This window comes from Podarcis liolepis (genome assembly GCF_965112155.1).
Source record: "Podarcis liolepis genome assembly, chromosome: 7".
Lineage (NCBI taxonomy): Eukaryota > Metazoa > Chordata > Lepidosauria > Squamata > Lacertidae > Podarcis > Podarcis liolepis.
The window spans coordinates 2,871,402-2,893,183 of record NC_139561.1 but is presented as its reverse complement, the minus strand read 5'-3'; the positions used below and the strand labels follow the sequence as shown (position 1 = coordinate 2,893,183).

The 21,782-nt window shown below is 44.9% G+C and overlaps 1 protein-coding gene and 1 long non-coding RNA gene across 2 annotated transcripts in view; both read right to left on the bottom strand.

Moving 5' to 3' along the window:
• Positions 1 to 21,782, bottom strand: part of LOC310711979 (small serum protein 5-like) — a 78,774-nt gene that overhangs the window by 31,823 nt on the left and 25,169 nt on the right. The window lies entirely within an intron of this gene.
• LOC310711980 lies at positions 13,028 to 20,357 on the bottom strand. Its single transcript, XR_014528683.1, has 6 exons — positions 20,210 to 20,357; positions 19,821 to 19,986; positions 18,484 to 18,577; positions 16,011 to 16,140; positions 13,464 to 14,534; positions 13,028 to 13,281 (listed from the first exon to the last, which is right to left on the bottom strand). It is a non-coding gene; the product is annotated as an uncharacterized lncRNA (long non-coding RNA).

Below are 21,782 nucleotides of genomic sequence, written 5' to 3'. Positions count from 1 at the left end.
AGGGAGAGGTCTTCGCCTTGGCCTTTAGCTATGGGATTTTATTATAGGCTGTGGTCTCGCACTCATGGAAAGTTGCTCACTTGCACTTAAAGGACCAAAAAGCTAATTGCAGCCTGGATACACTTGCCCAATTCAAACTGAGTCCAATTTGAATTTATCTTGCCCCATGGTTCTCAAGTCTTCAAACCAATCTGTTAAAAGAAAACCATTCTTAACAAGGGCAGTTGTCCAAATAAGTCAATTTAAGTCTATAAGGGATCATTCCTGCTAAACCAAAGCATATCCACCTTCATATACCTGGTGTTTTATGGATCCATAAGTTTGTCCTTGGCAAAGCGAGGTTTAACACATTTTAAAATGGATAGGGAAGATTGGCATAGTGCCAGGTGGGACAATGAAATGTGGTTATCTAAACATTGGACTACACAATAGTGTGAGCTATTAGAAAGTATAAAATGCATGAGAATTCTCCATTGGTGTGTAAGCAATAAGACATTAAACATAACAACAGTTACACACAATAAATTGCCCCCCTTTGTGGAAATCACACTGTCAGACACATTTCAACATTCTTACATAATAACACATAATACAAAACAAAATAATTAAATATCTGTTGCATATCTTGACACAATTGTGATCTTTTACGTATGTATCTTTTGAATCCTGGAGCAGAGGCTTGAGGTTCAAGTGAAAAAATGTCCTTGCAATTCAACTCCTCCCCCCTTTGTCAGCCCCCCCCCCGTCAGTCTATAGCCTTTGAAAGAGATAACTGTGGGCACTTTGAAAACTCTGGTGTTGCAGGTCTTGTGATGGCGAAGAACTGAGTTGAGGGGTTGTTGCTGCTTTTCATCATTGCACATCTGTAGAAGGGATATCCTGTAAGGGGGCAGGGTTTTGGGGAGACTTAAACACACAGTTAGACAAGGAAGGGGCAAAAGGCAAAAAGGATGTCCTTGAGTTTTCCGTGGGAAGCTGCAGATAATAAAAAATCTTAGTACATTAAGCATTTTATTTATTTCAATATTATTATCACATTTCCACATAATTACTGTTATTATCTGCTAAGTTTGTTTGCTTTCCTTCACTTAGTTTTTGTTGTTGTTGTTCTTTTCATATTATAAAATAAAAATTACTCCACATGTATAGAAAGAGAACTGTAAAAAATACAAAGGTTAAAAAATACAAAAGAAAGCAAAAAATTAGATTACCAGTCAGATGAAAACAAACTTGACACAAGGACATCAGATTTAGAAAAGAATTATTATTAAATATATTATCAAAACCACGCAGATTACTACTAGACTGAAAAAAATGGGAAAACAATGGGGGGAAAACTTTAAATTCACCATGTGCTATCTGATAAAAGAACTTCATGAAACTGACTTTCAACATGTGATGAACATGTCCCCAAAGTAGAACACACACACAAAATGACCTATGAGGAACCAAAAATAAATAAATGCTAAGACACACAATTAATAAGAAACTTGAAGTAACCTGAAGTAATCTGTTTTGGCATTCTAACATCCCAAATGAAAATAAAATAGTGTTTCTTGATGTGACAACATCAGCTGTAATGTTAATACTGGGAAATGAGTTAATACCAAGAAAAAATGAATGGCAATTTAAAGTTGTACAAGTACCTTGCACTAGCCAAAATGACAGAATTAAGAAATGCTCAGGCAAAAAGGTAAACAATACCATTCCACAAACAATGTTTGGTTGTGCTTCGATTAATTTCATATATATAATGGAAGAACTGATAAAACGAACTTAATAAACGAAAACAAATTATTTGTAACCTAAAAAAATGTCAAAGCCACAAAGAGATAGAAGGAAATCAACTAATGTAGCAGGGATTCAGACTTGTTTTGCTGAACAGAAAGAAAGTGACTGTTTGGCTTTAAGTGAAGAAAGACAAAAGGAAAACAAACGCAATTACTTTTTATAGAGTATTTAAATCACTGTTTGCATCCCCTCATTATCATTTGTGCTGTGGGAGAAAAGAAAGGACACTCTGTTAAAAGGGAAAATTATTTCATGTGAGAGGTCTGTCAGGAAATGCTGTTCCTAAAATGCATAGGCATATACACACACACCAAAAAAAACTTATAAAATTTAAATTCCATTGGGAGGCGAACCTTTTGTCTTACGTAGCCCCTGGAGCAAGACATTAAGGGTGATTTCCCTCAATGGTTCCAAGTTTTACATAAGGAAATTTGTATAGGTTTCACGCTCTCCAAACCTTCTCTCCCCCCCTCCTTTCTCTCGCTCTCTCTTTTTTGTAAGCTGATCTAGCCTCTGTGCATGTGCAGAGTTCATGTCTCAGCAAACCTTTTATACCATTGAAAATGTTGCATCTTTTGGCTCAATTAGAATAAGGAAGGGAAAGGTAAGGGGTAGATTTTAAAAATAGGGTTAGATTTTAAAACAAAAAAGAGAAACTCAGCAATTTAAGTATTCACCAAAGCTAGCAATTTCAGCCCAAGCAAAAGGAGTGCTTCCTTTATGTACAGGAAAGGGCTATCATTATTGGTCATTTTATCTGGTCATTCGCGGAACAATCAACCGCTCTCTTATTTATGAGTAAAAATGGCCAGAATCAGAATTCATAGGATTTTTTTTTTAACATTCTCAGTCATTTCAGCCTTACCATTTGCAGACAAATTTTACGGCCCTTTATTTACAGGATGGATGGTCAAGGCTAATTCTACTTGACTATATGAATTTTTATGTGCTTAAACTTTTAATAGACTTTTAAGTTTGATTTTTTAAAATAATAGACAAAATGATAAACACTGTAATCACTTAAATGCCTGATATCACCAGTTCTGCTTCAAACATCATGGCTTCACCTCACACCTTTTAAAAAACAAAGAGCAAATCTGGGCTGAATTTCAACTCATCAGCCACAAATTGGGAAAGTTGAAAGGGACCTGGGGTCATCTAGTCCAACCCTAAAATACAGGGTTCATAGCAAGATTTGTACTACCAGAAACACACACATACTTATGTACACAGACACAACTGGAGAAGAGATCACAAGCCATGCGCCTATCATGTACTAAGGAAGAGGAAAATTAAAGTACCCAATTCTATACAGAACCCTTTTAGCAGATATTGAAGCTAGTTTGAGTGAGTTTGCTTCCTTAGACTAAAGAATGCAAGTTCCTAGAGAAATAAAGGAAGATTGAATTGAACAGTTTTTTCCTAGGATAGGGAGAGGATCTTTTATAAAGCACAGTTAAAACAGCCATAGATTTGATTTAAAAGGAATACAAAAGTGAACAATTTTTCCTGAACTTGCAGAGGAATAGTAAGCCTAATCTATGCCCCCCCCCACACCTTTGCAGTTTCCTTTAAAGGAAGCTTACTCGGGAGTAAATTTACTTGGCACAGAAGTAAGGAGGAGAAGGGGAAAAAAACCTGAAAGAGACAGAATGAAACAAGGGGGGGCATTTTCTAAGAAAAGAGGAAGTCTTATAGAGACTGATATCAGGAGCCTTACAATAACTCTTCTGTCCAACCAAATCAAAGTTAAAACTGGACTCAGATATTTTTCTTAGAAGGAACACCATACTTTCATAGGCATATGCTTAATGAAGTACATACATTGCATTTTAGCTTGAGAGAGCAATTGGCTCAACTAGGCTTTTGCAGCAGAAACATTAGGTTAACTTCACATTCCAAGATAGACTGAAACACAGGTGTACTCACAAACTCAAAAGTTACAACACAACATCATTTACCATTAGACTTAAAATCACCTTCCTCTCTTAAACTAGAGGAAGGATGTGGGGTAATCCTCCTTTCAGAACACAAGTAGCACGTATACAGGATTTTACCACTTGGGAGGAAGACTCTCTTTTAGAGCCTCTCTCAAATAACAAACATTTGCACACTTCATTCTCCACTTTGTCTTGCTTTAAGATTGATAAGGCTCAACATGGCTTCCTTAGATTTAGAATTTGGAGCAAGCTTGCATTTTTATTTTAGATGGCACATTTAAGATAAGCAGCTGCTGGATGTTACCTAAGTACAATTTAAACACAGGAAAAACGTTTCTTAAAGTCCAGGCGGGAAGTAAGCACCAACTGGGCTTCTTTCCCATCAGGAGTCTGTGGGTCCATTTCTTTTGATTGAGGTGCACCCATTTTAAGAATTTTAATAGCGCTAGCTTTTACTTTTATACTGCAGTCGGGGTTTTATCCCCACTTTTCAGGAAACACAATAAATAACCCACAGTACACTCAATTTGGACAACTCCGAGAATTAGTACTGTGACACACCGCCGTTCGTCTGGCCTGACTTACTAGGCTGGTACAGCTGTTGGCCTTTCCTGGCTACTAAGCTAACAGTGCGGTCAGCGATCTCAAACCCCCCCTTTGGTCATTACTCAGCCAGGGAGCCCACAGCAACCTCCTGCCTCTTACAATCTAACCTGAGAGTTTCCTACTGGACGCTTGCATGGCGCAGTGCCAGATTGGGACTCAGAAATGACAAAGAAGAAAAGGAATCAGGTGCCCTTGCTTTCTCTGCTCACAGGTCATCTCTAACAAAGATCGCCATGGCAGAGGTGCGGCTACACCTGGGAGTTAAATAGTTTTCAGTACAGAAGAAAAAGCACGACCTTTTTCTGGGCAAAACTCCGAAGGAATAGGTCGGCATATAGACTGTAGAAGGGAAATGAAAGAAGTCACACACAACTTTTGCCTGGGCATACTCCGAAGGGCTAGGGCTGGTGTTGAGATCAAGGGGACAGAAAGGAGGAGAAGGCAATTTTTTTAAAAAGTAGAAATTTTAGATTTGAAGGGAAAAGGAAGAATTAAAGAATTTTGGTTGCTGTGGTTTAGAGACCCCAACCCACTACCCGTGTTTCCTACTTAATACTCACTTCTGCATGCGCTGTTCCTGGTGATCCCACGATGTCTTGACTGGTTGTTTAAGGCCGGCCTGATCAAGATTTGCTTCCTCTGGTTAGCCCCGCTGAAACTCCAAGTTATTTCCAGACCTTGGGACCGATGGAAGACTGGTTATTCCTCCTGGCAAACTGTCTGGTGCGCGCTGGATAACCAGTCCTTCCTCGCTTCCAGAATCCGGGTAACCAAAAGTCCCTTCGTGGTCGCCATCTGTTGTAAATAAAAATATGCCCTTTTCCCTTATGGGGTATCCAAGAGCCCATATAGAGTCCTTACATAGGTTCCCTATTGGTAGGAGAAAATAACAGAGGCCAACCAGAGAATATTGAGAAGCAAAGCAGCTAGTAAGCTTGATCTTTATTGATCTGTTGCAACAGGGTACTCCCCTCACACGCAGGAGAGGAAGAGGACCCAGAACAATGGCCTGCAAGGCCTTATAAAGACTTTTGAAATTCCCATCCTCTAGATCAAGACCACCCCCAGAAACATTATGCATACATCACAGAAGGGGTGTAACCTAAGACCACCCCTCAGATACATCCCACCTACATCACAGAAATTTAAATGTTGTTTTTCTCTTGTCCTTGTTTATCTCCTGTCTAGCAGGTTACTTGATTGGATTTTCTGGGGAGCCTGGCCATTCTTTTGTAGTGGTAAAATACTTATTTCCTGGGCCAGGTCACAGGCTCACACCTTATTCAAACACAGATTAAGACAGGATTTGTGAAGGAAGAGACAATGGGGAGGCTTTTCCAGTTTAACCTTGCAGAGAAAGGATTTGGTCAGTTTAGGAATCGAAATGGTTCCAGGTTGGCTTTCCTGTGCTGATCTATGTATGTGCAGTTATGAACATTACTATATATTTAAGACCATAAAATTCCTATCACACTATTTCTGGGTTAGCGGAGTCTGTAACCTGAAGCATCTGTAACCTGAGGTACCACTATAATTAGCTTCTGTTAGCTTGTCTGTCATAAAACTTCACCCCATCCTTTTCATCCTCACTCCCTGGCATTTTGTTGTGTGCAAAAAATGGATGTGTACAAAAAATGGAAAAGGGGGGAAACCACCAAAGAGGAATTCAAACAAATAGCCAGCACATGTAGACACAAAGTCAGAAAAGCTAAAGCACAGAATGAACTCAGGCTTGCTAGAGAGGTTAAAAGCAACAAAAAAGGCTTTTATGGGTATGTCCGTAGCAAAAGGAAGAACAAAGAAACAGTGGGGTCACTCAGAGGAGAAGATGGTGAAATGCAAACAGGGGACACAGAAAGGGCTGAACTCCTCAATGCCTTCTTTGCCTCAGTCTTCTCCAATAAAGAAAACAATGCCCGACCTGAAGAATTTGGAGCAAATGATTCAGCAGAGGAAACACAGCCCAGAATAACTAAGGAGATAGTACAAGAATACTTGGCTAGTTTAGATGTATTCAAGTCTCCAGGGCCAGATGAACTGCATCCAAGAGTATTAAAAGAACTGGCAGATGTGATCTCAGAACCACTGGCAGTCATCTTTGAGAATTCCTGGAGAACAGGTGAAGTCCCGGCAGACTTGAGGAGAGCAAATGTTGTCCCTATTTTTAAAAGGGGGGAAAGAGAGGACCCAAATAATTATCGCCCAGTCAGTCTGACATCAATACCAGGGAAGATTCTGGAGCAGATCATTAAGCAAACCGTCTGTGAGCACCTAGAAAGGAATGCTATGATCACCAATAGTCAGCATGGATTTCTGAAAAAATAGTCATGTCAGACTAACCTGATCTCGTTTTTTGACAGAATTACAAGCCTGGTAGATGAAAGGAACACAGTGGATGTAGCCTACCTTGATTTGAGCAAGGCATTTGACAAGGTGCCCCATGATATTCTTGTAAAGAAGCTGGTAAAATGCGGTCTTGACTATGCTACCACTCAGTGGATTTGTAACTGGCTGACTGACCGAACCCAAAGGGTGCTCATCAATGGTTCCTCTTCATCCTGGAGAAGAGTGACTAGTGGGGTGCCACAGGGTTCTGTCTTGGGCCCGGTCTTATTCAACATCTTTATCAACAACTTGGATGATGGACTCAAGGGCACCCTGATCAAATTTGCAGATGACACCAAACTGGGAGGGGTGGCTAACACCCCAGAGGACAGGATCACACTTCAAAACGACCTTGACAGATTAGAGAACTGGGCCAAAACAAACAAGATGAACTTTAACAGGGAGAAATGTAAAGTATTGCACTTGGGCAAAAAAAATGAGAGGCACAAATACAAGATGGGTGACACCTGGCTTGAGAGCAGTACATGTGAAAAGGATCTAGGAGTCTTGGTTGACCACAAACTTGACATGAGCCAACAGTGTGACGCGGCAGCTAAAAAAGCCAATGCAATTCTGGGCTGCATCAATAGGAGTATAGCATCTAGATCAAGGGAAGTAATAGTGTCACTGTATTCTGCTCTGGTCAGACCTCACCTGGAGTACTGTGTCCAGTTCTGGGCACCACAGTTCAAGAAGGACACTGACAAACTGGAACGTGTCCAGAGGAGGGCAACCAAAATGGTCAAAGGCCTGGAAACGATGCCTTATGAGGAACAACTAAGGGAGCTGGGCATGTTTAGCCTGGAGAAGAGGAGGTTAAGGGGTGATATGATAGCCATGTTCAAATATATAAAAGGATGTCATATAGAGGAGGGAGAAAGGTTGTTTTCTGCTGCTCCAGAGAAGCGGACACGGAGCAATGGATCCAAACTACAAGAAAGAAGACTCCACCTAAACATTAGGAAGAACTTCCTGACAGTAAGAGCTGTTCGACAGTGGAATTTGCTGCCAAGGAGTGTGGTGGAGTCTCCTTCTTTGGAGGTCTTTAAGCAGAGGCTTGACAACCATATGTCAGGAGTGCTCTGATGGTGTTTCCTGCTTGGCAGGGGGTTGGACTCGATGGCCCTTGTGGTCTCTTCCAACTCTATGATTCTATGATTCTATGGAGAACATAGGAGGAGAGTGTTGTTTTCATTTGAGAAAACTGCAAATAGGTCTTAAATTTTGGGGAATGTAAACCTTCTGGAATCCAGCACAGTCCGATTCAGAGGGGAACCCCCTTCACTTTTGGCAGCTTCTGACTCTCCCAATTGGCTCACTTCAGTTTGGGAATCTTCCAAAGAGAATGAATACCCCTTGTAAATGGCTTACTCTTTTTTTTGAAGGAGCACACAGGAATTATGACTTTGACTAGACATCAGCCACCTTGAGCAACACAATCTCCAGAAAATTTTCTGGGCAGTATGAGTTAAACATTGGCTAAACATGAGTTAAACAAGAACAAGGAAAATCCCTGGTTCTTGTTCTTCCAGAATATTTGGTAGACCTCTGCACAATGCAGAGATTACAGTGTCATTAGCAAGATGAGAAACTGAAGACCCAGGGACACAATTTTGGTGCCATAAATGTACCACATATAATGAGAAGTGGAATGCTCACCTTACATATGGCAACAGGGCCAAGATTACTACTGTAATGAGTAATCCCCGCAGGTGTCACGTAACAAAGGAGTTCCCCTGAATTCGTCAACACTTGTTGATGGAGTAGGATTACAGACTGGTACACACTTAGGACATTTACATAGATTAATTAACTCTTCACATGCTAATTGCTGATACACAGAGGTAGGTATACACATTCCAATATCCATGGATCTCAAAGTCTGACACACAGTCTTTACACATAAACACTAATTAAACCCTTGCATAGCCTCCTTTCTAAGACACATTGAAGCTGTCTTATAACATTTTCCAGTTATAACAAAGAAGTTCTAATTAAATCCTGATATTTACTATACAGTGGTACCTCAGTTTTCGAACTTCTCTGTTAACAGACATTTTGGTTTTTGAATGCCGTAAACCCAGAAATAAATGCTTCAGTTTTCGAACACGCCTCGGAAGTCGAACATGCCACGTGACTTCCGCCGAGTGCAAGATCCCGAGGCCTAGCTGTCGGCTATTGTGTTTTCGGTTTTCAAATGTTTCAGAACTCGAAGGTCTTCTGGAATGGATTACATTCGAAAACCAAGGTACTACTGTACCTAAACATTTAGCACCACAGATCTATTACAGTATTCAAGATGGTTGGTGCTTGTAAAAAAGCCTCACATGCTCCTAAATCTGCCGCTTGCAAGGGTGGATAGAGTAAGGTTACCAGATTTTTTCAAAGAATCAAGGGAAACTTTTTTTTAAAAAAAGAGAGAAAATATATTTTTAAAAAGTTATTTAAAAATTAAGATATCCATGTTAGCACAAAACTGGAAAATGGAGGTAATACCTACTATAAGTGACTGGCAAGTCAAGATGATAAACTATGCTGAGCTAGCTAAAATAACAGGAAGATTAAGGGATCAGGACAAACAAAAATTTCATGACAACTGGAATAAATATTTGACGTATATAAGAACTAATTGTAGAACTTTGACAACACTGGCGGGACTGGAATAACTCTAACAGCGAACGGCTAATAAGTAAAGGAGAGAAAATATGTGATTCCAGAATTTATTTGATACTTACCAAAGGAGTGGATGGAAGTCTAAGGCTCAGTGGAGCTTAAAACAACTATGTAATATATGTATGATTCATGGACTGGACACATGTAATTTATGTATTATATTTTGTATTTGTTTATATGTATATATAATGATAAACCAATAAAAATTCATTTTGGGGGAAAAATAAAAAATAAAATATTAAGATATCTTCTCTTCTGTGGTCTCCTCTGTCATGCGACCTTACTCTGGAGTGCTACCTGCCATGGAGTAGGCGTGGGTCGGACCTGGGCTTGGCCACGTGTCCTTGCCCTTCCGGGGCTCTCCTACCTTTCCTCCTGAGAGGCAGCAGTGGCGCGGCAAGGTCGGGGCTCCTCTCTTTTTTCTCCTTCCTCTTTCTCTCTCTTCCTTCTCCTTCTCTGCTCCTCCTTCTCCCTGCGTCGGCTCCAGGGTTTTCCTGGCACCAGAGCTCCACTGGGCAGTTGGCCACACACTCTTGCACCTGGCTTGATTTGGGTCACAGGGGGGGTGTCAGCGGTCCCCCCACTTGATGTGCCAGGCATCCCCAGTTCCCCCTTGGCAGTGGCGGCCGCAGCAGCAGTCTGCCAGCCTGGTAGCGCAGTTGGCTCTGGCTGGCCTCAGGAGCTGCTCGCTGCCATGGCACCCACCATTTTGCCTCGCTGGAAGTCCCCATATGATGTGTCTTGTGCCGTTGAATTAATCACACAACATTCATTCCCTACTAATAAATCTACAACACTTAAAATATAAATCCAGGGAGATTAAATGAAATCCGGGGACATTCTGGGGACAGATTTTGTCCAGGGACAGATTTGTATATCCGGGGACTGTCCCCGGGAAATGGGGACGTCTGGTAACCATAGCATAGAGCCTTGTGGGCAGAATAGAGGACTGTCCTCAGTAAACTGACCAGCCTACCTAGGCCATTAAGTAACCAGCAATCTCCCTAACATGTGGAAGACGAAATTGAGGCTTAGGAAAATGAGAACCTGAGGGGAAATGAAATGGACAGATGTGCCCTCTGGTGCTGAGCTGCAGACCTTCCCCCCAAAGGAGGTGCTCTATCAGTGAGCGATGGACCCCACCAGGACCCCTCCCATGTACCTGCATGGCATGCGTGAGCAACCTCAGACAGTGTGTGTCTTGTACATGTCATTGCACCGTATCTCAGCCGCTTCTTATTTCTGAAACTTCTGCTTTTCCGAGAGGATGAGAAATCACCTGTTATGATCTTGCAAATTCTTATTACAGTCATACCTCGGGTTGAAGTAGCTTTGGGTTGAGCATTTTCGGGTTGCGCTCCGCAGTGACCCGGAAGTAACAGAATAGGTTACTTCCGGGTTGTGCTACTCGTGCATGCACAGATGCTCAAAATGACGTCATGCGCGGAAGCGGTGAATCACGACCCGCGCACGCGCAGACGCGGGTTGCATTCTGCTCTGGATGCGAACAGGGCTCTGGAACGGATCCCGTTCGCATCCAGAGGTACCACTGTATTTGAAGCCTTCAGAAGCTTAAGTGACAATGGTGATGCCATAATACGAAACTGATTTCCATTCTCAGGAAACTGGCCATCACCCCTGCTGAGACTATTCCAGGGGTCTGCAACCTTTAAGACAAAAAGAGCCACTTGGACCCGTTTCCGAAGGGAAAAAAACTGGGAGCCACAAACATGCGTGCCGCTGCTCTCCGATCTGACAGCGGGCGGGAAGGTGACGTCGGGACGGTGCGTGACTAACGCGTGCACCGCCCCCATGTGACGTCATAGCCAGTACAGCGCCCGCCACAGTGGGGAGTGTCGGGGCGCACAATGCGCCTCCTCCCCTCGCTAGTATCCGCCCCGGAGCCGCGGCAAAGGTGTAAAAGAGCCACATGTGGCTCTGGAGCTGCGGGTTGCTGACCCCTGGACTATTCTATGCATGCAGGAATGGCTTCTCTCTCTCTCTCTTTCAGGTAAGTGAAGGGGTTGAGAGAAGGGCACCATCAGTTGGCAACGGAGGCCTCTGTAGGCATCTTCTTTCTTGGCCTCTGCATCCACTAATAAGAATGATATCGCAGGAATCTCAACTAAAGCACCCAAGACAGATGGCCATCCAACCTCTGCCCTTCATTTGGCTTCTCCTCCTTTTATAAATGTAGATTCCTTGCTGCCATTACCATAGAACACTCCTTTTCTTTAGGAGCCATTTCTCACCATGAAGACTTTCCATCTGCACAGCAAAACTAGAAAGTCAACTAATGCTTTTGTGTTTCAGTAAGGCCAGATATCCAAATCTTTAATCTGTTCTCTATGGAAATGCTGTGAAGATTGTTGTGACGATGCAACTATATTTGGTCTTGCCAAAATGGGCTTCAGAAACATTCCCTGTCCTCTCTGACTCCCAGTCCATCCGTTCTAGTCAAGGATCTGCCACCAACACCCCTCCTTGAAAAGCCAGATTTTAGAAAGGGGGTTGTGCAAATTCACTTTGTTTGGCAACACTTTCCTCAGGGTAGAATTTCAGTTGTCCCAGGGCAGTGTTTGGAAGGCTACCAAAAACAACACAGATTATCATCTTTCATGATCCTAATCCCAGTTTTAAACACTGCCTCTCAGTTTTGTTCACTACAGCTCTACAACATTTGCAGATGCGTTTGCATTTACAATGCATTTCCTGTCTAACCAGGAAGGCAAGCAGTGGAGGATTCTCCACTACAGGGGTCAGCAACCTAAGGCCCATGGGCCAGAGGCGGCCCACAGAGGTCGTTTGACCAGCCCCCGAGCCGTCCCCAAACTGAGTTGCTTGCTTGCACGCTGCACTAAACTGGCACAGCACGATGCAGGGACTCACTTCCGCAGTGCTGAAAATTGCGGGCACACGTGCTCACACACACAAAATCCAGCCCATGGAGGGATCTCTGTGGGACCAATCCGGCCCAGGCAAGATAAATCTTGCTGCCCCCTGCTAAACTACATCTACAGCAGAAGGAGAGAGGGAGAGAGAGAAAGAGAAAGAGAGAGAAGGAGGTGTATATATATTATTCCCTTTTCACTGCACCAGTTCCTTGGTTCATCCAGTCTGGATTGGGCTCCTGCCCAGGAAATGGACACAACTTGTATGCAGTTGATCCATCACCTGACCTGCCCCATTTTGCAGCAGCTATTGCCAGGGGTTGCATGCACTCTTCCACACTTTTGGCAGATTGGCACCTCTTTGAAGGTGCCCCCTCCCCTGCTGGCACAGCCCAGGGGATCCCAGTGAAGGGGAGGAGCAGCTGCACTGAATCCTAACCCCTGAAAGCATTGGATTGGGTATTAGGATGGGGAGGGGAGGATTGCTCTGCCCTTCATATGCCACTATTTCTAACTGCTTCTTCATCCTGAAGCATGCAATCTGGATATTTTGAAAGACAAGGATATGGATTAATGGATAAATGTAATGAATTAAAATCCACAAATTATTGTGTGCAACTAAAATATGTTTGGTGTGACTCTTGATTATTCATGGAATAAACAGCATGGAAAATAGCTGCAGTGATGAAACTATCAAATGACAGTAACATTTTAAAGAAAAGATATCAATGGAGAGCAGTGTGAAGATTAGCTTTTATTCGTTCACTATAGAAATGAGAAACATAACAGCATCCAGACAGTCCCTTTATTTTCTTTGCTTCTTTTCCAATGTCCTACTGTATAGCTCTGTGGGGGGGGGGGGACTACAGTTCCCAGGATTCTTGGGGGGGGCAGCTGTGTGCATTGAATGTGCTTAACTATAGGGTGGGGATTTGCTTTCATTCTCCTGCTACAGCTGAAACAACAGAGCAAGTTTGGCTTTTACCTGACTTCCCCTCCTCCCAGTGGCGTAGCGTGGGTTGTCAGCACCCGGGGCAAGGCAAGTAATTTGCGCCCCCTAACCCGTGGATTTGCGCCCCCTAACCTGTGGATTTGCGCCCCCTAACCCTAACCCCCAGATGTTGCGCCCGGTGCGGCCGGCCCCCCCTGCACCCCCCCCCCCACGCTATGCCACTGCCTCCTCCATATTTATTGCTAACTACAACACAGATTGGAGGTTGTGAAGGCTGCCTTGAATTACAAATCAAGTTGTTTTATCCCGGTAGCAAAGAAACAGGAGGGCATCGGGCGTGAGGGTAGGCCACAGAGGAATGTGCTCTTCTGCACAGAGAGCTGTGAAACTAGGTCCAACTCTCTTCACTTCCACCACAAGGAACAGAGGGGACTTACTTCAAAGTAAACATGCAAAGGAACTTGCTGTAGGTATCCTAACATGTCCCTGCCAGTTTTTCCTAGTCAGACTACTGTAGTTGAAAATGTTTCCAAGATGTTCTTCTGTGATAAAGTCTTTTTATCTTTTATATCTGGTAACCAATGGTGTCAGTGTTCCTTAGGTGGTGGTGGTGGGTCTGCAGGCCTGGGGGATCCAGGCAACCCTGGAGGCCTCGCTATCCATCCCATGTCAGGATCTCCCCGAATCCTGTCTCCTTCTCAGGCCACACCCTCTCTGGCCCTGCTCTGCCCCCTCCTCAAATGCTCTGATCTGCAAGAATGTGATTCTGAACCGTATTGTTCAGAGAGATATGTGGGGAAGATGGGGGAGACACCCTAGATTTGTGGAACTGGAATGTAGCCTGTGGTACAAAGGTCAGGTTCACATCTATTGCTGCACCAACTTTGTCCCTCTGCCCCCCCCCCACTGGCCCTGTGTGGAGGGGATGTGGCTCTTGGGTTGAAAGCCATCCCCACAACTGAAGATCACTTATGTTCTCTACTGGGAGTGAGAATCTGCTGCTGTTGTTTTAGCATTTAGCAAGCATTAAGTTAATATGAAATTCAAGCCGGTCCCTTGTTTCGCTGTTCGGCAGGTGAGACACATGGAAGGTGAGGCTTAAAACAGTCCCCAAAGTGGGTCTGTCCAGAGGCCACCTCAAAAGAGAGTGAACTCCCAGGGAGGACACTGCCAGGACCCTCTGGAAATTAATAGGCACACAGCGTTGTGGGGTCATCAAGCTTATATAACTTATACTGGCACGTTTCTGGATCAATCACTGCTTTGCATCCTACAACATCTAGAATGCCACCATATCTGAAAAGAAAAAGAAAAATTCTATTTTTAAATCATTTATGGACCACCTTTTCATAAAGATACTTAATAAGGATTTACAACAGGGTGAAGAATCCTTTTCAAGTTGAGGGCTGCATTCCCCAATGGGCAACTTGGGGAGGGGCACAAGTTAGTGGTGGCTAAAGTGCGCAGAGCAAAGGGTGGGGCTCTTTCTTTTGTATCACAGGCTATGTTCCAGCCAGGCAGAAGCCAGAACTTTTCTCTTTCCAGACAACAAAGTCCCATTTCAGAGAGGCAACATCACTTGAAAGGAGTACAGGACATGACCAGGGTCCTGAGGGCCAGAAAGAGAGAACTGCAGGGTCACATTTGACCCCCAATCTTAAAGTTCCCCATCCCTGTCTATCAAGAGAGTTTGGGGAGTGCTCCTGGATTCGGCAATGCTCCTGCATGCCTGGGTGGCTGGTGTGCCCAGGAGCATTTTGCCCACCTGCAGCTGATGTACCACCTGCATCCATTCCTGTATCACCTCATCATCTCCTGGCTCAATGACTACAACATGCTTTCCCTGGAGCTGCCCTGGGAGAATGTTCAGAAACTGCAGCTTTGGACAAAAGGCAACAGTTGCTTTGCTTTCTGGTGTACTGTATGTCTTTAAGACCATGTTATACTGGTCTTACATCAGTTGCATTGGCTTCCAGTTTGTTTCTGGTTCCAATTCATAGTGTTGGCGGTCAACTACACAGTCCCAACTAGCTTAGGGCCAGGGACTATCCTGCAATGGTGAGGCAAAGTGACTCTGCACTGTGCTCAGACCCCTCTTTGTACTTTCTGGAGCAGAGCTGAGCACTAAAAGAGGTTGTGGGGTTCTCCAGGGAGGGCCAGCCTACCTGGGCCCCCGCCTGAAACCCTGCAAAGCCAGTGCCAGTCACAGCAGACAGTGCTGAGCACTGTAAATGGACCAATGGTCTGACTCTGTATAAGGCAGCTTCCTATGATGCTGAGGGTATCAGGGCTTGTTGTTTCTTTTTTGCGGAATACTAAGGAAGGAACTATTTGGATCCATATGCAGAATTATCGTCAGAGCTGGGCATGTGCTACCCTCTCAAATGATGGCAGAAATCTCCACCCGCCTACAGAGGCTACAAGCTCTCCTTCCAACTGCTCTTTGCCCTGCCTGGTGGAGGCTGGTCCATTAGGGCAAATGCCCTGACCCACCCACCTCAGTCTGACCAAACCTGCCTGCCTACTTGCAAATCAGTCCAGGGGTGGCACTGCCTTGGCAGCTTCCTCCTCCTTCGTCTCAGCAAAACTCAGCAGGAAGCAACATGGAGGCAAAGCTAAAATTAGCTGGTTCTGGAGCTACCTACTGTTGATCTCCCACTTCTAAAGGCCCTGCCCTATGTGCAGCGGGAGAGAGGGGCTGCTGCTTCTACTCCTAATACCCTACTTTCAAAAGGGTGAATGAATCCAATCCCACTCAGTGTTTTTGCCTACCTGGCACAGCATTCCATTCCTCCTTCCTTGCATTCACATCGCATGCACTCAGCTGTATTCCAGGCAGTTCCCAATGGATGCTGGCTCCCGTCATATATATCCGTACACTCACTTGGACGCAGGAGTTCACCTGGGGTGGGGGAGAAGAAATCCCACCAATCTCCTTGGCAATAGCATCAACCTCCAAGTATCAATGAAACCCAGGAAATGTACAGTAATTGCACACTTTGCACAAGGTCAAACCTTTTCCCCCTTTCAGATGCACCCCACTAAACACCTGATAGGCAAAAGGGAATCAGGTTGTGTGGTTCTAAACACAGCGTATACACTTCCTTGCTATGTGATGCAATCATTTACTAGCTATTTTTTATATATAACATGCTCTCAGTGTCGGGAATCCCCTGGACACCAGGGAATTTTAAGGCAAGGGAAATGGGTTTCATGAAAGTAGGCTTATGTCACCAGGAATCTACATAATAGCTCTCACATTCCCAGGCTTAACCTGTGAAACAGATACTGTCATGGAATGCATGAAGGACACTTGCTAGAGAAATAAGACGAGCTTCTTTGTTTGAAAAGGAAACAAGAAAGAAACTTTCCGCTGCTTCCTTTATGGAGCTGTTGTTGCTTTTTTATCATGTTAGCATCAAACAGGGAAACCAGACACAAGATAACTGTATTCAAAATGATTCCTGTTGCACAAATATCTCACATGCTCCTTTGTTTGCCCCATGTGAGGGAGCATGGAGCCTCATGAGGAGAATCCTCAGGCCTCCGTGGGGCTGAGACATGCAGGTGCATTCACAGAGCCATGTTTCCAAGATGATGTGAGCATGTGCAAATGGCAGTGGCCTCAGACACAGGCAATCCTGCCAGGGCCACTGAGCATCTGAACCAGGCCATAGTCACAAAGAGACATGGGGATAATATCTGGCACCTTAAAGAATTGTGCAGGGGGGGACCTCATCCATCTCCCACTCTTGCCTAACTGCTCAAGGTTCCACCAAGCCCCTCCACCTACCAGCAGGCAATGGAATGACCAAAATAAAGTGATCTATGGGGGAAAGAGAGACTTGGAGATAGGAACTCCTACTGATGTCCATAGGATTTTTTTCAAGAGAGAGATGAGAGCAAAGCAAATACTCCAAATAAAATAAATAACTGAAAGGTAGGAGTAGGTAAGCTTTTCACTTTTTTAAAAATGATGAGAATAGCACCTGCATATCATATTATTTTATTTTTTATTTTGTTTATATCTCATCCTTTCTCCAAAAGGACCCCAGCAAGCAATAAAATGATTAATACATCTGCGGACATGTTGATCTCAGTTTCTACAAATGCTAAAAACTTGCACGCGCTCTCTCTCTAAATAAATAAATAAATAAAATGAACTCTGCAGATTGAAGAGCCAGAGGGGCCCTGGCCCTGGGCGCAGGTTTCTGAAGGGGTGTGAAGCAGGTGCCCCAGTGCAGCCCCCCCCAGCATGCCATGGCTGTTGCGCCCTTCTTGTGCCACCCTCCCTCGATCCGAGCTTTGCAAGGCTGCTCAGGGAGGGGGTGCGGGGACGCGGCAACCATGCGCCCTTCAATCCCAGCCTTCTGTGAGCCTCACAAGGTTCGGAGCTGGGGAGGGGGGTGCAACAGCCATGCCACTTGGGGCTGGTGTCACTCTGGCGGGGGCTGGGTGGGCTTCATTTGTCCTTCACCCCTCGCTCCCCCCCCATGCCTGCACTGGGTGGCGTGGAGTGCTGTTCAGAGGGACACTGCCTCTGACCTTGGCACATTCAAGGGCATCTCTTTATCAACAGGAAACCATCTAACACAGGGGTAGGCAACCTAAGGCCCGGGGGCTGGATGCGGCCCAATTGCCTTCTCACTCCGGCCTGTGGACGGTCCAGGAACCAGCGTCTTTTTACATGAGTAGAATGTGTCCTTTTATTTGAAATGAATCTCTGGGTTATTTGTGGGGCATAGGAATTTGTTCATTTTTTTTTTCAAAATACAGTCCGGCCCACCACATGGTCTGAGGGACGATGGACCGGCCCACGGCTGAAAAAGTTTGCTGACCCCTGATCTAACAGTTTGCTCCTCTAAAGAGATATCAATGAGTGGCCACTAATGGATCACAAAAAAGAGGAAAGACATTACTAACAGAGGGCACAGATTTGCACAAACTTTGCACCTGCTATTGTATATGTATAGGTGCAATGTATATGTATGGCTAACCGGTTGGCTTCCTAGGTGCTCATTGTTGGTGAGCAACTTCAGGGCCCCTGCTCTTATTTTTCTTTGAACTGATCTTGGACCAGCCATTGCTTCCAAAAGAGGGCTTCTTCATCTAGAGAACTGCCCCTGACCCCCTCCAGATAGAGGACTGTCTTTAGTAAACTGACCACCCCACATGGGCCCTTAAGGACCACTGGCCAGCAATCACCCTAACAAAAGGAACAGGTAGTCACCCACTGTAGCCTTACCATTTCTAACCCTTATTTTATGCACTTCTTGGAAGCAGAATCCACAGCAGGAAGCCAGGCTGAAACAGAGGACAGTCAGGCTGAGGAGATCTTTCTGAAAAACAAGCACAAGGAGGAGGAACTTCAGCTCAGCTGAGATGCACAAAAAGGCATCGCACTCAGTGGCAGGGGCAGACTTTAGGAATATGGCGCCCGGAGCGAGGACAAAATTTGGTGCCCCAAAGATTCATTTGGCATCCTTCTGCCTCCTGCCTTCCATTCAGCACATGCTCTCAAGTGCGATATGTCATAGCTGCAGCAACTCAATAACCCAGGGTTTAACTTTGAGTAGGTACCCGTATAAATATAGGTTTTATTATTAATACGTTTCACCCGCTCAGCTTGGAGACCTGGGTGGGGGAACTGCCTACACCACCCTCATTCTGGCACTCTCAGTGAGCTACCCAAGAAACAAGAGTTGAGCTATACTGTGGTTGTGTGTTTTTTTTCAGCGTCAAAGACAGTTTGGGATCATTGGCTAGAGCAGAGGTTTTCAACCTTTTTGAGTCCACAGCTCCCTTGATCAACTACATTATTTCTGCGGACTCCTGTGGGGCTCAGGAGCCCAGTTGTGTCACCTCTTGCCTGCAGAGCCGGTAGCCCCTCACCCCTCCCTTGTGGAGGGTTCCCTCAGCCTCCTCTCTTCTTCCCCCTCCTTGGGAGTCCTCTGGGCAGCCGCAGCTGCTGCCCCAGGTCTCTGAACTGCCCCCACTCCGGCCCTCAAACTGGGCCTCTGCAAACTTGTGTTGAGGCTAATACTGAGAGACTGGGCATTTTTAAAAAATGGCACAGAATTGCCACTCCAAAATACCCAGAATCTGTGTTGGGTGTATTTGTGACTCCCCTCCCAAGAAAAAATGAATTCTGCACTCAGAAATGTTATGCTAGTTAACTTGATTTGTAAAGGTTTTCAGAAGCCTACTTCTAAAATCTAGTTTTTATTAAAAACCCAAACCAATCCTCTGCAAAGTTCCAAAGAAACCACCAGGAAACCATGAAAGGTCTGCAGGCACAGGATGAATGCAGGGCAGACAGTAGATGGTCCAAAGGTCAAAGAGGACAGAGAAACGTTCAAGCACCTTATCCTTTCGCTGCTGATCCGTGTAAATCTGCCTTTCCACTGCAACTTTTCCAGCATTTTACAAGATCCAATTGTAAGAAACTGTTGGATACACTAACACATAAAACCATAATTTGTTGTAAGGCGCTCAGAGTGGCTGGGACAATCCAGATGGGTGGCATATTATTATTATTATTATTATTATTATTATTATTATTATTATTACAATTCTGCTTACCATCCTGGCTTTTCGATGCACAAATCCTTCCGGCTAAGACACAGCTGCTTCTCCAAGGGCTGTTCCTTGCAAGTGACTCCAGGGAATCTGCCTCCCAAATGTATGCAGATATGGGGCCAGAGATGAAGCTGAGGAGATGCCTCCTTCATGTTGCAGTTCTGGTGTACTAATGTGTCAAAAAAAAAAAAAAGTTAACGAGAAGAAAATATTCGCTTCAGACTTTAGTTTGTGTTCATTTTGAAGAATGGCAACAGAAGCCTCTTCAGGAATATTTGAAACAGAGCTTTGAGCAACAGTCTTTAAAACTCCTCCAGCTTATTTATGGGCAGAGAAAGTGGGATTTCATTGAATTTCTCCAGGGAGAGGAGAAAATGTCCAGCATGTCTTACCATTAGCAGAAGTAGGATCACAGCTTCTTTGTTTTTCCTTCCTACGGTTTGCAGCAGTGGCAACTCTGATGGAAGCCTGGGCATCCTTCTGGATCATCCCAAAGGGTGGGAGAAGTGTTGAGGCCATTTCACTTCCCCTGCTTGGGCTGCCTTTTGAAAAAGTGGGAGACCTGAAAGGTGTCATTCCCATTTGCCTTCTCTTTGCTTTGCTGCTTAACAAAAAGGAGCAGGAGACATTCTCTTGTAGGCAGGGGCTTTTGAAAAGCAGGGAGGGGTGCCAGGGCTGGTTTGCCACATCCTGGCCAGGCAGCTGCTCTAGCCATACAGGAGTTTTTGGAAAGGGGTGTATATGTCATGCTCGCTGCTCTAATTGTTCAGTTTTGCTACCTGCCAGCCACATGCAGGAGTGACAAGCGGCTACTTTCCTTTTTTTTAAAAAAAGTGTTTGTTTGGATGGAGAAGAGTGCAGGAATTGCCTGTTGCTTGTGTTGCTGTGTGCCAGCCTTAAAGGGCTCAGGATCACAATACCAAGGACTGACTCTCTCCTACTGGTCAGGGGCTGGACTAAGGAGGAATGGTGGGGACCCCCCCTTCTCCTGAACCAACCTGAGAACAGGAGGGCAGTATAGATTTAGAACAGTGGTTTGCAGAAGGGCATAACTGAGAGGCTGCAGAGGGGAGAAGCTGGGAAATATTGGGAGAGGAAGAGCAGAAGAAGCAGCAGCACCAGGGGAGAGACAGCTGACAGACTCAGTGTCCTTGGTAAGGATTCCTGACCAGCCCCCTTCCGGGGCCAGGTGGGCATCGAGGGTAGCAGAACAGAGAGCGCAGAGTCAGACAGCTCAGATAAGCCGATGCAGGAGTGACGTAGAATAGGGGAGACCTGGAGGGGAGGGGACTTTACTTGGAGCAATGCCATTATTTAGGGAAGACTGCATTCCTTTGTCACGCTTTGTGAATTACTGAATAAATTGCTTGGTAAGAACTTTCATCCTTTCTCTGCCTCTTGGCTGCCACCGTGGGAGGGATCTGATCCTCCAAAGCCCAACACTACCCGGACCCTACAATCACCTTCTGAGGCCCTTCTTCATTTGCCTCCTTCCCAAGAGGTCCAGTGCGTGGGAGAGTCATAGAATCATAGAATCATAGAGTTGGAAGAGACCACAAGGGCCATCGAGTCCAACCCCCTGCCAAGCAGGAAACTCCATCAGAGCACTCCTGACATATGGTTGTCAAGCCTCTGCTTAAAGACCTCCAAAGTAGGAGACTCCACCACACTCCTTGGCAGCAAATTCCACTGTCAAACAGCTCTTACAGTCAGGAAGTTCTTCCTAATGTTTAGGTGGAGTCTTCTTTCTTGTAGTTTGGATCCATTGCTCCGTGTCCGCTTCTCTGGAGCAGCAGAAAACAACCTTTCTCCCTCCTCTATGTGACATCCTTTTATATATTTGAACATGGCTATCATATCACCCCTTAACCTCCTCTTCTCCAGGCTAAACATGCCCAGCTCCCTTAGCCGTTCCTCATAAGGCATCGTTTCCAGGCCTTTGACCATTTTGGTTGCCCTCCTCTG